We start from the raw sequence: 19,835 nt of genomic DNA, 5'->3' as shown, positions 1-19,835 counted from the left end.
ACATGGCGTCAGTCAACTAACAAGGAGTCGTTTGACTCAGTTCATTGTCATTGCCAAGGCAATATCTTGACAAATTTTGGGTTCTTCTGAGTGCTTCTTGCGGGGTCCTTGGGGAGTCGTTCCCTGAAGTTTCCAACATATAAATGAAAATTAAAAATTCAAGGAACGTCCACATAAGTTTTACCCAAAACAATTACACGCAACACCTTCAAGATATGCTAGGCACACTCAAGACACAAACATGCATGTCTCAAGGGAAAACTATTGAACGGCTTCGACGTTCTTAACTGTTTGAACGCCAAACTTAATAAACTAAAAATACTGACTATAAAAATCATTATAACTCATATAAGGACCTCATAAGATTGTGACACACACATAAGCACATAAAAACATATAAGTCCCCTTAGATGACTAGTCGTTGAACGTCTTGGTTTTCCCTTGACATTTGACTTCTGAATGACTTCAAATCACCCATTCATACTTAAAAAATATAATTAACCTTTTAAACAGATCAACGTAACATGTGAGGCGCTATAAACCTTGAATCATTTTTGGAATCTTAAAATATCCCACAATTGGGAACATCCGTACTCGAATGACACTTTGAACACTTTACTTACATCAAGGACATCAATGAATCATAAAGCATCTCAAAACATTCATAACATGATCATATAGAAGTTAATGCACCAAACATACAATGAACACAACTTCAAACCATTTAGCACTTAATGCAACATAATCAAGAAAAACCTTTATTCACTTAATCTTTAATGCATCAAACACATAGGCTCATATCATGTTTATAGGAGGAACATTTTTCTCATAATCATAAAATGGTATTTATATTTCATTTATATTAAGATCTCATATTGAAACAATTTTTAATCACACTTAGGCAGTTTCAACAACACTCAAGAAACAATTAGGCACTCATACTTCAATGCACATAGACTTTAGTAAGATAGATTGACAATGGATTCTTATTTTTTAGACCTAATGCCATGACATTCATACTCAAACATACCATGTCTAGTTGTGTCCATGAAAGAATGTCCTTCTCCTCAACACACTTACATGTCTCATGAGTTCAAAACCAAGCAAATGCACAAAGGTCAAATTTATTGTAACATGGCAATTTCTCTACTATTTATCATGGCATGCACAAACATCCTTCTTAGTGAAGCCAAAACGGTAATTCACAACACACATATGCGAAAAACAGTATGTCATTTCACAAACTTTCAATTTCTACTATAATACTAGCTTTTATAGACACGCATCATTTACGAAAAGTCTTATACTTAATAGGCACACACACAAGGACAATAGCTAGACACTTCACTTTGCACAAGTGAGCCTACAGTCATGTTTTACGAACAATACATGTCACACAATTTTGAAGAAACTCATTATTTTTCATTTTAAAAAATATTAATTTCTCATTATAAGAAACTCATTATTTTTCATATTAAAAAATATTAATTTCTCATTATAAAGCTAAACATTAGAAAATATTAGTGACTCCAAACATGATTCTTACATTATCTCATGAAGTCAAATGTACAACTAGTTTTTATGTTCTTCCAAATCTTAAAAATACTCTTAAGATAGGTTCAATCAAGACATATAAAACATATAGAGGTCATGCAATTCATACTTTAGACAAGACTCCTGTCATGAACAACCTTACTATGAATTCATTAGTTTCAATCTCAAGTAAGAATAGGAGAGCAAGGTAGAAATATCTACAACCTTATTACTAACATAACAATCAAACACTTAGGGTAAACCCAATTGAGAGCAACTTAGCCTAACCACAAGACGATCTTAACTTCACAACCTTCATTTTCATCACTTAAAAGTGAATACCACTTTAGAAAGAACTACAGTAAGTCAACATAGGAACATCAAGGAATTCTAAACCCTATATTCATTGAAATTTATCCCCTAAATATAAATTTACATCATACTATCGAACCTCATAAGGTTTTTATGAAATACAACAGACACCAAGGTCATACAACATTAGGGGAAACAATAGAAGAGACTTATCCATAAGGCCTCTTTCTTTTCTTTCAACATTATAGTAAGGTAACTTCTAGGTCAATGAAACCCACATTATCACCCTACAAGGACAATCATGCTACCCTTAGGACAAATCCCATACAAAAGACTCCAATCCATGCAAAAAAATAATAAAGTTTAATACATATAAACAAAGGATACATTTGAACCATTATACATATACTTAGGACACATTCTTCCATCGGTAGTTACTAAGCATTTCAAACTCAAATCATAACATTAGGCTACCAGTATGCAAAACTATATAGAAATACATATGGCAATACACCATTCCATAAGAGATTCATAATAACCATAATAATTTCTAACATTCTTTAACTAAATCATGACACACATTTCTCAATGAAACATGTCATTTCACATAATTCTCATTTATATATATATATATATATATATATAGAGAGAGAGAGAGAGAGAGAGAGAAACAACAGAAATCATATCATCATATCATATCAAAGTTCACCTTTACACATATTCATGAAACCATAAAACAAAGATAAACACCAAAACTCACCTTTTATCCATCATGATTAAAGATGCCATCTCATCCAAACAATATAATCTAAAAGACCACTAGAAAAGAAAACATAAGAAAGAGATCTTGTTAAATAAAGTTCTATGGAACGACATGAGAATGATAAAGAAGGGAAACTCAATCGTCCTATAGCCTCTTGTTCATAGATGTGTTGCTACTCACACCGATGATCGAGACTCTACTAGACATGGTAATATGAGACTTTTAGAACCTAAAACCACTTTCATAAACCTCATGCTCTTATGCAACATTTTTTTATATCCCGGGAGCACCCCTAGAAGTAATAGGGCATATTTTACCTCTCGGAGGTCTTATACAAGCTGATAGTCATTATTCGTCACATTGTCATAGGTAAATATAGCTAAATATTTAAAATTGTCTTAGCACATCATATGCTAGAACATTAATTTATATATATATACATAAATTAAATATTCAGTTTAAGACTGTAGTTTAAGACTGTAGTATCTTTTGTCAAATTAGACTCAACATTATTAGAATACTTAGGGACATGGTTCTTACAGCATAAAACATAGTAAACTATTACATGATTTTACAGTAAAGTAAGACTTTGCATATCCTTGGACTTATGGACTCCATTCCTTGAGCTTGGGAATAACATATCAAGCTCGTCATCATCTAAATACATCCTTAAAGCATCCACGGCCTACACTTTGTGAAAAAAGGTAGAGAAAAAAGGAGTAAATACAAGAATGCACCATGTTTGACAACCATGAAGAAACATGCATTTAAAACGGATATTTAACATGAAATCATATTTCATGCCTTGTTGAGAAAATATTCATAAACCCTTCATACAGTAAGCATTATAGCATTTTCATACATCATATAAACATTTTTCATGGCCAAACATAATATTTAATCATTCAATGCATTTAAGACATTTTAGAGTCACATTACTGTGAGAACATTCGTTATTTATAGTGAACTCTTTTCTTCTTTATTCCATATTCCCCGAAGTAACACTGTAGTGACTTTTGGTTCAATGCATCACCATAAAGCCTCAAAGAAGTCATATATACAATCCTTTCAACTCAACAATTCAACCATAGGACCATTTCATATAACAAGGCACACACTTCACACTAGGCTTAACATATGTCTTTTCCCACAATCCTATTCTAAGTCTACTAGTCCAATGTACATGTGAATCTCCATAACGTCACACATATTTAGTAAACCTATCATAAGACACAAGCCTTAACATGAAATTCCCAGATTAATAAAGAAAACATAGACAACCTCATTCATGCCATGCAAGACCTTCGTTATATATTCATTAAGACGAACATTATGCATATGATAACAATATCACACCATATAGGCTCATACCATGCACATCTTTATTACAAGTAGACAAACACTACCATGCCCTACATAAAGACATAACTTTCATATCTAGGGAGCACCCTAAGAAGTAACATGGATTACTTGATCTCTTGGAGGTCATATACAAGCCCATAGTTATCATTCATTGCATTATCATAGTAAATTTAGCGGAACAAATAAAACTTTTCGTGGCATATTATATGCTAGAAACTTAACTTCGCGTATATAAAATATAAGTCATAATATATGTTTAGACTCTAAATCTCTTTGTCATCTTAGAATCAGCAAAATTAAAACACATTCGGGACACAATCCTCAAAACATAAGTCATAACTAAAAAATATTTAATACACACTAAAATAAGAAAAAATATAAGTACATCCTTGGACTTAAGGATTCCTTGGAATGATCTTGGGTATTATCTATCAAGCTCCTCACAGTTTAAAACATCCTTTATGCATCCATAACCTACAATTTGTGCAAAAAATTGAGTAGAATGATATTTGTACATAAATGCACAATGTATGGCAACCATGCAATAACATGCATTTTGTCACTTCCCACAAGTACACCCTAGAAGTTAGAGTATCCTTGCGATGTCACACGGGAAATGAAACTTCAAGAAGACTAATCTAAGTCACTCGTATAATTCATTGCATAATAAACATAACTAAAAAGAATAAAAATTTAAAACTTTCTTCACACACGAAGAACCCTTTAAAAATCAATACGCAAGAGGAAAACTTTCATTTAAAATTACAACTATATATACAACATCTTATTGAACCATCTAGTCTTTAGACTTTACAATACTGGGACTAATACCTAATAAAACATGAAATAAAGACTTAAGACGTAAAGGAACATGTTGCTATTGTCCTGAAATTGATGAGGACTTACCAATACTTCATATTCAAGCCTTAGAAACCTATCCATTCTTTATGGCACATCAATATTACATTTCCCTACATTTTAGTCAATAATAAAAAGAAGGGGTTAGCACATTAAATGTACTATGTATGGAATCCATGCAAAAATCATGAAAAGGGACATTTAGTATATAACAATCTTTTAATAAATTTCGAATAAAATCTCATATTATAATCATAAGAACTATACCTAAAAACTTAGAAATACATAAGAAATCATTTAACAAAAATTCACATTTTTAGCAAACACTACAGTGAAGTCAATTCACTCTTACACTTTAGTTCCTCCACTTCACTTTAGACACCTTTTAGCTTGTAATCTTCTCACGCAAAGCTATCCTAAGTTTCACATATGTAACACAAAGAGAGACGGCCCATACACCTTCAATAGATGTGCCGAAAAGACCCTCCAGATTACTTATAATGAGTCACATACACATTTAAGAGATATCAACATTAGAAAATGAGATTTTTCCTACCAAGGTGACTCTTAGGTTCACTTATGCGAGTTGTGAAGAAACCGCCCATACAATTCCTTACACACACACTTAACAAATCGTATAGACTACCTATGTTAGAATAATTCTCATTTAAAACATTAGCATATAGGTGATACGATATTCTCTTTCTAAACTCTATCAAAAGACTTACTTAAGTAAATCAAGAAGAGAAAATCCATAGTTACCTCTTAAAGATTACCTAAATAATCCTTAAGATTACCTAAGGCGTCGATCATGTCCACATAATCAACCAACTTCCCAAACTAGAGTAATTCTTAAGACTTATCTACGTAAGATAAGAAGTGACCATTCTTATGCCCTCTTTACACCTTAACTAGACAATCCTCAATTACTCTAGATAAGTACCACTTCATTTTAACATACTTCCGTAGCTTGAGTAATTTTATTAATTATTTCATTCAGAAAAATTCATCACATAAAGGACATTCAAGTAATGGTCTTATACAAGACCTAGGGTCTCCAAAAAACGTTTTCAAAGCCTATTGTGGAATGGCTAGAGAACGTCCTAAACCACCACCTAAACTGTATAGAACTTCTTTAATGCTTGTAAGTATCCCATATGAAGAGAATAGGCATTAACCAACACAGATCATGTTAGCAACTCATGGAATCCTGAGTTCTAACCTACTCCGATGAGACTGGTCTACTTTCCAAGGGTAGAACTAGGATAAATCCCATATATGCACATGGTTAAGAAATATGAAGGGTGTGCTTTGTATTTCAGTCTCAAACATAACTAGGACCACTTCTGTTACTATACTCACTTTGTTCTAGCCTTCATTCTCATAGAGTAATTCACATTAAAAAATCACATAAGAGGGTTCCATAACAAGTTGATAACCCAATTAAATTTACCCTAGCAAAAAGGTCTTCTTAGGGCTACCTTCAAAATGGCAACCAGAATCTCAGTATGATTTTCCTATGGTTTGGTATGATGCCCGTTCCATCAAATCAACCTTCAGTCCATCATCCTTTATTTTGAAGGAAACCATTACAGCTTTCGAGTTCAACATACATAACCTTATGACTAGGTTCAAGGATTCACATAAAAGACCCTCTTAACATCATTCAAGGTCACATATCTTTCATACATTCAATACTAAGAGACTATATCACCCTAAGTCAATACATCACATATTCATGTTCATACAAGCAACAAGTAAGGGACACAAGTCAACCATGACAAGACACCACATACTTCACCTTAACACATATTAATAGTCATTCTATAAGCACATAGGAACAACCATTATCATCTTAAAGTAATCGTACACACTGCCATATCATCCACAATATAACTATTATAGACTCATATAGACAAGTATGAACAACCATGCATCAACCTTAAGACTACACATAGAAACACATAGTCATAATTTACGTGATTTCCTAACATACATAACAAGAACACATACTTTCATATTCCTTAACATATAGATATATATACTCATATTTCACAATATATAACTATAAAAAATATCATAGTACTTAAAGTAGTGCCGACAAGGCCATGATCATCGTATTGCATAAGGTTATGCCGACAAGGCCACATCAATTGCAAGTAAAGCACTTAACACTGCCACCACAAGTGGATCATACAAATCACAACATAATTGAAGTATAACTAACATCAAAAAAAAGGAATTAGGGCAGCATACCCCACTCCAAATTACAACTTCAATTTCAAGTCTAAATCATCCAATTTGATAGTGCAATGACCTTACCCAAGGCCATAATAAACAACTCAATACAATTATATCAATAATTAATAAATGTAGGTTAATTCATTACATATTTATCAATATAATACAACCTCGATATATATTGAATATAATTATTGCATAATTATAAAGCCCATAGAAAATTATATTAGAAATTATAAGAATTAATTCAATATCAATTAAATATGCTTAGCATGTAACAGATCTATGATAATCCATTACTCAATTAATCAAATTGAAACAGCCTATATACCATACATACATAATCTATACAAGAATCAAAAGCCCATAACAATCTACACATGAATTCATGAATATCAAAGCATAATCAATTCACCCATATTTTTGTGAAATTTAGATATTTGAGAAGATCAAGGGTTCATGGAGAATTTAATTTGAAAATATCAATTAAAAATTAATAACATCATATCTTAACATTTGGAAACCATTTATTCTAGAACCAATGACCTAGAGTAGAAATTAAACTTCTTGATCTTTTTGAAATCTTTGAAAATCATCATTGAAATTGGCTCAAAGGTGATAGAAATCCTTAGATGAAGAACTACCATACCTTATTTGAATAATACAAATCTAATTAAATAATAAACTCCATTGAAGACCCAACTTCAAGCTTCATCTTCACTTTTAATTCACATGGAGGTTTTTTGAGACACATAAGGAGGGAAAGTGTTTTCATTCAGGTGTTAGGGTTATAATGAGAGTTTAGTGACTTATATACTCTTAAAATGCCCATAAAAAACGAAAATAATAGTCCTCTTATTTTTAAAATATGGGGTGAAATCCCAACATCACCGCTAACTTTACAGAAAGTTGGCAGAAAACTGCCCAATATATTAACCTTCGACGGGGCGTATGCCCATACAGGGACCATGTTGGCAACAGTCGATCCATTCAGACGCTTTTCAAGGCTCCCATAATAACTCAAGACTGATTCCCTAAAGACGAAACACATCGACAGGGCGTCGATAGTCCCACGAGCCGTCGATGCCTCCGTAGCTTGGGCCTACCCCGGAAAGTCTTGACAACAAGTTTTAGTCTTTCCTCAAAGACCCTTTGTTGGTCCTTGGGGATGTTTTCACGGACTTTTACAACCCAAATAAGATCGTCAATGAGTTTAGGATCTATCACATGAGTTTTTTTCAAAACGAACACGTAAAACTCAACGAAACATACATAGATACACAAGGTCATTTCAAGAAAAACCTTTCGAACGTCATGGATGTTTGACCTCCATACATCACAAAACTTGACACACTAAATTTCAACACCATATAGACTCATTCAAGAACAAGATAAGATCATTAATTACCGACAAAACATAAAACCACATATGAAGTACTTAGGTGACTAGTCGTCAAACATCTTGGTTGTCCTTTGATGTTTGACTTCCAATGCATCAAAAATCTAAGATAATTCCTCTATGCCATATTATATACAAAATTAGGACATTATATAACCATTTCAACCACGTTAGGCTCTTGCTTTACATAAATAATTTTCGGAGTCTTACACATTTAAAAGGGACATTTTCTTGAAATCATACTTCATGCCTTTTTTAGTCAATCTTTATAAAACCATTAGAAAGTAACAGTTATATCATTCACATACTTCATATTGAAAAATTAAAGTCCAAACATCACATAAGATCACATATACAATTTATGACCTAATTGAAGTCACTCCACAGTGAACTAATTTCCCTTAACAGTGATGATTTTATTCGTTTATTCATTAACCTCTCATGTAACCCCCTAATGACACTTTGTGCAATGCATTATCTTATGGTCACAAAGAAAGAATAACTACAACAAAAATAAACCAAAAAATTTCCCCATATAAGCATAATACATCAAAGATACATTAAAGTCAAGACTGCTTAGAAACATTACAGTAAGCTACTCCAATTTTTTTACATATTTTTAATTTTTTTCATATACATATTTATTAGACCTTGTTCATGACGCCAATCATATTCTACTAGTGAAATGCACATGTGAAGACCCATAACGCCACACATGCTTAGTAAACCCTTCATGAGACCACGAACCTTAACATTCATTTCATACATCAAAAAGTAAGTGAAGAAAACTTCATTTGTTTCAGTACAAGACCTTCATCATATAGTCATTTACACCAACATAGTCCATATAAGGATAAGATCGCATCTCATAGGTTCATACCATGCACACTTACACAATAAGTAGATACATACTACAATTTCATGCATAAGCACATAAGCATAATCATATACATTTGGTCACCTTTCAAATATTTCCTAAGGAGTTACTTTTGTAATGTCTAGATGGGTTCATTATTTCCACCTATAAGAAGTAACCTCCCTTAAGTCCTCCTAGTAAGTATCTTATTCTTTTTCTTCCATGTCCATTTTACTTAAGGGAAACTATAGCCTTAACCGACCCTAAATCCATTGGTGCTAAACATGTAATTAGGTGTTGTCTTTTCACACAAAAAAGAGGGCATGTTACTCTCAAAGGTAAGACATGAGTATCATACTAGCATATTAGGTGATATCACTTGATAGATCCTATGTGGCAAGCATAGTTTATGAAACATGGGGGAAAATGTGAAAACCCTATTTAAGCCAATATGGGTTATTATGGTTGTTCACAAATTGAAACATCACACTACCACCCTTTTTGGTCATGAGGTTGTTTACCCCAAGAGGTTTATGGTGACCTACCTTACCCAATTGAGAAGGGATACAGACTACTATTGAGTTCACTCGGCGCTAAGCTAATTTCCCTTTATTGAAAGTCCATTAAGACATAACTTTATAAAATATAGTCTTAGGAGATTCATCCCCTCACATGCTAGATCATAGGCCATAAATGAAATTTCATCAACCTAAATCATGTGGAAGATCCTTTCACATGGACATAGCATATATATTTGAATTATCTAGTTTTGGATACACTTGAGCAGAATTTTATAATTCCCATATCATTGCCTATGCTAGTTCATCTATCAAGTCATCCTAGTGAATGATACATCACACAACATTATTGAATAGTTAACATAACATAAGACTTATTTATTTAAGACTTACAACATTCTTACAGTAAACTTTAGTCTTTATGTAGTTATCTTATCTTTATATCACATATAGAATTATAGAACCTCATCAAAGGCAGCAATTGCATATATCCCTTACATAACCGTTTATATGCTCATACAATAGTGACATCACCTAGATTCACCACTAGAGAAGAAGACTAGGCACAAGTTCCACATAAGGTTATCATCATAACCACTCGTTCATTTAATCATCAATTTTCATTAAAGGTCATTGTGAAAACATATATAATGGCAATAAAGTAAACACCACAAGAATAAGTGGACAATACCACACAAATCCATACAAGGCTTCATCAACATTATATACAAAAGTAGTGAGGAAGACTAGACCTTACAAATTCATCAAACCATATGATCAATATTGTACAGGAAATTCACTAATTGTACTTTAAACAAGAGAGAAACCATATACAAGTCGCTAAAAGATCATGACACAACTAGTGCAAAATATTACCATAGTTCTAGAGAATAGAAAAGCATAGATCATCAATCAACCTCCCCTAGTCATTTTTATCAATCAAAATTCATCAATAATTTACATGTAGATCAGTATCAAAATAACTCATAACCTAAATGAAATCCTAAAACAATTTCATATAATGTTGAATTCACATCATGGAACATACATCCACATAGGTTAATCCTATTCAACTATCATTCATTGATGCACATTAGATCTTTTACATACAATTCATGATCATATTACATCATTGGAAGCATCTATATACAATTAATCATGATCGGTTCATATAACAACTAACTTAACGTCAAGATCACAAGTTACAATTTCATAGACTAGAAGAACCTATTTCAATTCATATAATCCTTTTTTACTTTAATCGTACAATATTCATATCAATAATTCAAGCATCATATTAGACTAAAATGGTAGACACAAACAACTTAAAATTATTGAATCCACATTTGTACAATTAAGAACCCACATTACAGTGATCCCATTGATAATTAGACAAGGCATGTTCAAACATACATACATTGATTCTTCATCATTAATTAAACATAAATTCACATAAATAACATAATTTATAAACACTTCAATGTAATAGAGTTACAAATCATTTGATGACAAACAAAGATCACAAAGCCCATGCAAGGATTAAATCGATTTAGGGAGGGAACACGGGTTCATCATTCAATTGGATTAAAATCACGTTCAAAACAATACAATAACATCAATTAATCATGATTTAAACATTTAAGAAATATTGAAGAGGAAACTATATATAGATTGAAGAAGAAGAGATTTGTGAATATTTTATCTTTGAAAACTTTTAGATTAACTCTCTATATGGAAGGATAAATAGTGATGAAGGACTACCATACCTTTATATTCATTAGAAAACTTAAAAATTTATGAATAAAATATGAGAATCCAATCTACAAGCTGTTCTTTAGATCAAAAAACAATGGAGGTTTCTAGAAATAATTTGTTTTGAAGGGAAGGTTCAATTTGAGTAAATGGAATGGAGAATGGGTTGGTCACGTTTTAGACTACTTATATGCAACAAAAATAGGTAAAATTAATCAATTATAGTCATTTTAGAATGTGGGGTAATTCCCCATTCACCCCTTACATAAAGCAATACGCAAAGAACAACTGCATGCTACCATAGACGGACCACCATCGAAAGGTCATTGGTGAATCGACTGGCCATGCTTTGGCTTTTGTTGATTGGACCTTGGCCTATTTTTTTGTTGATACCTGCTAAGGATAAGTGTACATCGAATAAACCTCATAAACGGGCCATTGTTCAACAAAATGACCATCATTTGGTTCGGTCGATTGACTATGTCAAGGCAATGTCTCAACCACTCTTGGGTCCTTTTTGTGGGCCCTTTTTCGAGGCCCTTTAGAAGTTGTACCCTGATGTTTCCAACGTAAATACAAACCTTTAATTTTTTTATACCTCCCACCTCAGTTTAACCCAAAACAAATGCACGTAACACGTCCAAACAGGATAGGCCCCATCAAGACACACATTTATCGTCTTAAGGGCTATCTTTAGAAAGTCTTGGACGTTTCACTCCAAACTTCAAGAAACTTCATATAATACAATTAAATATAATTATAACTAATTTCATGACTTCTTAAGCTCATAACATACACATATAGGCATAGGAGGCACATAGGCGACTAGTCGTTGAACATCTTGGTCGTCCCTTGATATTTGACTTCCAAATCACCTAAAACTTTAAAAAACTGCCTCTAATCAATATTATAATTAATTTTAGGACTTTATAACCTTAATACAAACATGTTGCATACAGACACCCTAGCTCATTTTGGGGGTCGTACAATATCCACTAATTTAAAACATTCATCCACAAATGACACTTACATTGATTTAATCACAACTATTATTTTAATGAATCATATAGACTTTCATTACATTAATAATATTATAACATTGAATATAAGTAAATGAACCACTTATAAAGAACACAAGTTCAAATTATTTTATAACTTAATGCACACAAGCAAGCAAAACTTCCATTCGCTCACTCATTAATGCATTAAACTCAAAGGCTCTCATCATGCAACCTTCTTTATGTCATACCCAACAATACCATGCTTAGTGGTGTCCATAAAGGAAGGTCCTTCTCCTCAACACACTTACATGTATCATGAGTTCACACCTAAGCAAAGTACAAGGTCAATTCCCTTTTCAAATGAGAAGTTTTCATCTTTTTAAACCAAGGAATGCTCATGTTTCCTACCTAGTGAAGCCAAAATGGTAAGTCACACCAAGCACCTTAGAACAATTAGGAAGTAATTTTTAAAAAATGTCAATTTGTAACATAGTACTCACCTTCAGAGTAAGCATATTTTAAGAAGAATAACACACATCAGAGGTACACACATTAACACTTATCTAAACATGCTTTGACTTTTCAAATATGAGCCTACAATCATGGTTCCCAAACCATACAAGTCACATCATTATTGAAGAGACTAAAAATAGTTTATTTTAAAGAGACTCAAATTTTCATTATAAGGCTCAACATTACACCTCTCAATTGACTTCTACCATATTTTCTATCTCACCTCATGAAGTTTATTCACAACTAGCATATCAAGATGCAAATCAATATTAGAAAAGATGGATTTTATCAAAAAAATTCTTTCATGCACTTTGGAATCTTAATATATCCTTAAAGTAATGTGAATTAATACATCAAAAACATATAAAGCTCATGCGATTTATACATTATGCAAAACTCAATTCATGAACAAGCTTACTAAAAATTCTTTACATTCAAGCTCAAGTATGAATAGAAGGACAAGGTAAAATAATATCTACAACCTTACTACTCCATCACAACCCCCCACTAAGGGTAAACCCAATTAAGAGCAAATAAACCCAATATTAAGAGGATCTTAACTTAAAAACCTTCATATTCATCATTTAAAGTTATTATAACATTAAAAGGAATTTCAGTTTTCAACGAAGGCATTCTAAACCTTATATATGTAGGCAAATTATCCTCCAATTATCAATTTAGGTCATACCATTTAACCGCATAAGGTCTTTATACAATACAATAGACACAAATGTCATACATATTTAGGGGAAACAACAGAAGTTACTTAGGCTTAAGGACTCTTTGGGTTGAAACAATACAATAGACACAAATGTCATACATCTTTAGGGGAAACAACAGAAGTTACTTAGGCTTAAGGACTCTTTCCTTTCTTTCAACCCTAATGTAAGGTAACTTATAGATCAATCAAACCCATATCATCACCTTACATAGATAAAAGTTCTACCCTCAATTCTTGGTAAATGTAAATTCCACAACATCAAGGGACTCAAAAAGTAATAAAAAGGTTAGAAACAATTCTACAACTCGTCATTCCATAAGACTCTCATTCTTCATTACAAATAACAAATCTCCTTTTACATTCATTATAATGTTCATATGAATCAATTCTATATGCATTTCAACAACTTCTAATCTAAGAACAATTTAGTTGGACTCCTATTAATAAAATAGTAATTTGCCTAGCATTACAGTGAGCATGCTTTCAAATTCCAAAAATGCAACATTTAGGCAATTGATGGATAAAACATGACAATATTATATACAAAAGTTCACCAACTCATCCTACATAAGAATGCACGCTATAATCACAACTAGGATCCAGTTTATACAAAGAACTCCAAGATATACTAGGCAACTTATCAAGGACCACATATATATAAAAAGAAACATTAAGAACCTTTAAGCACATATTGTTACGGTAGCATGATTCCATAGCTAGTCACTAAGCATTTTAGGTTCAAATCATATCATAAGACTACCATTATGCATTACCATATAGGAACACTTTATTTCATAAGAAACTCATGTAAATCATAATAACTTCTAACATGCTTTAACCATATCAGGACATACATTTGTCTATATAACATGTTAATTCAGACATATCCATAATTTGCATCACATGAATAAAACATACCTAAATTCACCTTGACATATACTCATTCAAACCATAAAACAAATATAAGCATTTAGACTCACCTTTTCTCTCTCAAGTATAGAGAATAATCTCATCCAAGCAATCACATCTAAAAATACCACACGACAGGAAAACATAAGAGATAGATCTTAGAGGGTTAAGTTCTATGGCACGATATGGGAATGATGAAGAAGGGAAACTCTATCGTCCTAAAGCCTCTCGTACCAGTTGTTGTGTCGCAACTCACCACCAATGATACAAGACTCTACTAGACGTGGCAATATATGACTTCTTGAACCCTAAACCACTTTCAAAAACCTCATGCTCTGATACCACGTTTGTCACATCCGGGGAGCATGCCGTAGAAGTAACATGGAATACTTGACCTCTCGGACGTCATATACAAGCTCATAGTTATCATTCATCACATTATCATAGTAAATTTAGGGAAAATTTAAAACATTTCATAGCACATCATATGCTAGAAAATTAACTTCATATATATAAAATATAAGTCATAATACATATTTAGGCTCTATGTTTCATAGATATAATAAACTTAACAACATTAGAATATATTAGGGACATGTCCATTAAACATAAGACATAACTATATAATATTTAACACACTTTACAGTAATGAGGGGTCTTACAGATACCTTAATCATACACCTATGAACACAATCCTATAACACCCTAAGGAGCTGCTTGTGCAATGTCTAGGTGGGTTCATTACTTTCACCTATACAAAGTAAACTCTCTTACGTAATCCTAGTTAGGGTCCTAGTCATTTGCATCCATTGTACATTTTACTTTAGGGAAATTGTAGCCTCAACCGACATTAACACCATGGTGCTACATGGAATTTTGTGTCGGAGAGACTTACACCAATGCAAAGTGTTATTACCTAGTAAAGGTAGAACAATAACACATTCTAGAATACTAGTAAAATCACTTGATAGATCCTATGTGGAAGCATGTTTATGGAAATAAGAGATACACATGACCCTCTACATGCTCATTATCATTGGAACCTCAACTCATGAGAAACCATGGGCAAATCTCTTCAAGGAAAGTCAACACCTCATGTGGAACCATAGGTGAATGTTCCTCCAACGGAAGCCAACACCTTATGAGAACCCAATAGTGAATCTTACTTAAATGGAATCTAACACCTCTCATGGTCAAGTTCAGTCGGTGCTAATCTAAGTTCCCTTTATTTAAAATACCTTATTAAAATTACCTATAAAATGTAAGCCTTGGGAGAGTCATCTCCTCATATGCTTAGCTCATAGGTCATAGATGAGAATTGATCAACCTTTATCATATGATAAACCCTTTTCACTTGGACATAACATATGTAAACACCTATCTAGTTTAGGGTACGATTAAGAAAACCATCCAAGGTGCCTATATTGACTAGATCTTCAGATATGTGTTTATGTATATTTATATGTAAGAAAACCTTTCACCTAACAGATAAATGTCACACATGTTCATATATCAATGCATAGGTCTCTAGGAGTAACTATATGAACAATCCTTTCATATCAACACTTTAAGACACTATGCAGAGTCATATTTCATCGTATCATATACTTAACATCACAGCATATTGGTAATATTCATAACAAGTTCATACAATCTTATTCATGTACTTGGAAGACAAATCTAGGAACTATTCTATCAAGGCATACATTTGGAATGTATAGATAAGGTCTCATACCCTTGCCTATACTAGTAAACCTATCAAGTCATCCTAATTAATGGAATACATAACATGCTTCACATGAATGTACCTTACATGCATAGTAGTTGACATTTAGTGAATATGAGATCAACCTTTCATTAGACACTATGAACCATTACTACATTGTAAACATGCATAATGTGCGACTGTATGTGTGTACATTGGTCAACATGATCACATAATGTCTATCAACAGCAAATTGGGGTAGACACCCTCTTAGGACAAAACTGCACAACCAAGCATAGACCACACAACACAATTTAGCATAGGAGACAAGCTAACTTCACATTAAATTCAAGACTCCTAAATTTAGTTATTCACACATTTACAAAGGGATACATAGGTAAGGGATTATTAACTATCATAACTTATCAATGTCAGAAGCTACACATTACCCTAACATACATATACACAAGCTTATAGAATAGCCATACAACCTAGATCAATGCTAGAATAGGAAAGTAGACATTAGCTTAACATATTGTGATCATCATAACTACACACTCATAAAATAATCAAGTTTCATTTAAGGACATAATCAACGCATATATATGACAATAAACAAAAACCTCAACCATAAGTGTACCATACTATACAATGCCATACAAGGCCTTATCAACTATCAACACTATATGAAAAGTGGGGAGGGAGAGTCATTCTTACCAAATCATCAACATTTGATCATCATTGATAAGTACACGTTATTTTTTCATGAATTAATATATTGGTCAGTAGCTATATGTATTTTAATCAGGAAACAAACTATGTCAAGTCTCTACAAGATCATACAACAACTTAACACAATACATCACAAATATACTAGAAGATTGAGAGCCATAGATCATCAACAAAATTCCATAGTCTTGTTTATCAACCATATTTTATAAATAGTAAAAATTTAGGGAAGAATATAAAGATATAGAGCATTACTGAATCATTCTTAATCTACCCTAGAATATATATCACAACATATACATTACTCTATAAGGTCCATAGGCTAGAAGATCCTAAATCAATCTTTACACAGCCAATTCTTATCTAATAATATTGGATCAATTAATCCTTATTATTATCACATTACACATATCGGTAGTAGCTAAGCCAATTCACAATGATCGAGTCACATAAAAACCATCCTAACGTCAAGATCACAAGTTACTACATGATAGACAAGCCTTATTCGAAACCTTTAAACTTGACCCTCATGAATCATTCCTAAACAATTCATCATCAATAAACATATTAGGAGGTAGGTACAAGACTATTAACATGATTGAATTATTATTCTATATACATGAGATTAAGATCATAAAACCATACATACGCTAAAATCGAGTTTATGAGAAAGCCTGGGTTCATCATGAAATTGGATTAAGATCACGTCCAAATCATGTAATCATCAATAAATTAATATTATTCCTTTAAAATCAATTTGAGAAAAAACCCATGGCTAGATTGAAGAAGAAGAGATTTGAACATGAAACTTCTTTTTACACTTTGAAGAGGACTCTCTAGGTGAATGATTAACTAGATATAATGGATTAGCATACCTTTATAAAATTAAGAACCAACTAAATATTGGTAAAGGATCCATGTTAATTCTATATACAAGTTTACCTTGAATTTTACTTTTAATGGACGTTTCTAGAGAGGATATTTTGGGAGAGGGAGATTTTGATTTTAAATGGACTATTGGGTATGGGCTATTCACGTTTTTAACCTGACTACTATACCCAAAAATAGGAAAATAAACAGCCTAGGGTCAGTTGGCACGTGGGGGGTGAATTTCCCACTATCCTAATAATTAGGCATGCAAGGCAGTAATTGAATCCTTCATCGACGGCCAACCATCGACACAACATTGGCCTATGGATGGACCATTTGTGGCTTTCGCCATTTCGGTCTTAGGCTATTATTTGGCTGATCCTTTCTCAGTCTAAGTGTCCATCAACGCCTCACCATTTACGGGTGTCAATCAACTAAGGAGACTTCATTTGGCTTAGTCTATTGACACTGCCTAGCCAATGTCACGACCGTCTTTGGGTCCATTTTGAGGGATTCATGCGGGACCCTTGGGGAGTCATACCATGATGTTTCTAATGTATATATGAACATTAAAAAGTAAAGGACCTTCCACATCAGATTCAAAATAAATAATTGCACGCAACACCTTCAAATATACGAGGCACACTCAAAACACACACATGCATGACTCAAGGGGTAGCTTTTGAACGTCTTGGACATTTGACCTCCAAATATCAGAAAACTCAACATGCTGACTATAAATAACATTATAAGTTATATAAGGACCTCATAATCTCGTGACACACACATAAGAACATAAAAACACATAAGGTTCCTTAGGTGACTGGTCGTCGAACGTCTTGGTTGTCCCTTGATGTTTGACTTCCAAATGACTTCGAATCACCCATGCATACTTTAAAAAATTTAAATCAGATGTTAATATTATTATAGGAAAATATAAGACTCCATACGCCCTAACTCATTTTAGGGGTCTCATAGAAGCTAAATACAATTATAACAACTTTTAACAAGGTATAACCATAGCATAGAATAAACCTTCACAGAACATATCATTTCACCCAGTTCACATATTTAGCTATAAATTGCATCACATCATCAAATAATGAAAAAAATTCACCTTCACATGTACTCATCAAACTATAAAAGCAAGATAAGCATCAAACTCACCTTTTCTCAGTCAAGCATAGAGATATCATATTGTCCAAACAATCATATATAAAAGACTATTAGACAAGAAAGCATGATAGAAAGATCTTATAAACTCAAGTTATGTGGCACAACATGAAAATAGTGAAGAAGGGAAACTCTATCGTCCTATAGTCTCTCTCCCATGGATGTGTCGCCAATCATAGCTGATTAACGAGACTCTACTTGACATGGCAATATGAGACTTTGGATCCAAAAAAACTTTTGTAAACCTCGTGATCTGATACCACATTTGTCTAGAGCGGGGAGCACCCCCTAGAACTAACATGGTGTACTTGAGATCTTTGAGGTCTTATACGAGCCCATAGATATCATTCAACGCATTTTCATAGGTAAATTTTACAAGAAAATTTAAATCTTTTATAGCACATCATATGCTAGAAAATCACTTTCATTATATATATCAAATATCATAATATATAGTTAAAGACTCTAAGCCTCATTACAATATTAGACTTAACATAATTAAAGTTTAATAGGGACATGGTCCATTCAACATAAATTCATAACTAAAACTGTAACAAGACTTTATAGAAACTTGACATAGGAAATCCTTGAACTGAAAGGATCCCTTTCATTGATCTTGG

General features: G+C 32.7%; 1 long non-coding RNA gene across 2 annotated transcripts; it reads right to left on the bottom strand.

Moving 5' to 3' along the window:
- Positions 1 to 3,095: 3,095 nt before the first annotated feature.
- Positions 3,096 to 11,906, bottom strand: LOC109119146 (uncharacterized). 2 transcript variants are annotated; one of them, XR_002026364.1, is made up of 4 exons: positions 11,609 to 11,906; positions 4,877 to 4,941; positions 4,356 to 4,444; positions 3,096 to 3,293 (listed from the first exon to the last, which is right to left on the bottom strand). It is a non-coding gene; the product is annotated as an uncharacterized lncRNA (long non-coding RNA). The 2 variants fall into 2 exon arrangements; XR_002026363.2 differs by lacking the exon at positions 4,356 to 4,444 and having other exon boundaries at positions 11,609 to 11,899.
- Positions 11,907 to 19,835: the final 7,929 nt, after the last annotated feature.

The sequence above is a fragment of the Solanum lycopersicum genome, chromosome 12 (assembly GCF_036512215.1).
Source record: "Solanum lycopersicum chromosome 12, SLM_r2.1".
Classification (NCBI taxonomy): Eukaryota; Viridiplantae; Streptophyta; class Magnoliopsida; order Solanales; family Solanaceae; genus Solanum; species Solanum lycopersicum.
This window is presented reverse-complemented; position numbering and strand designations above follow the sequence as displayed.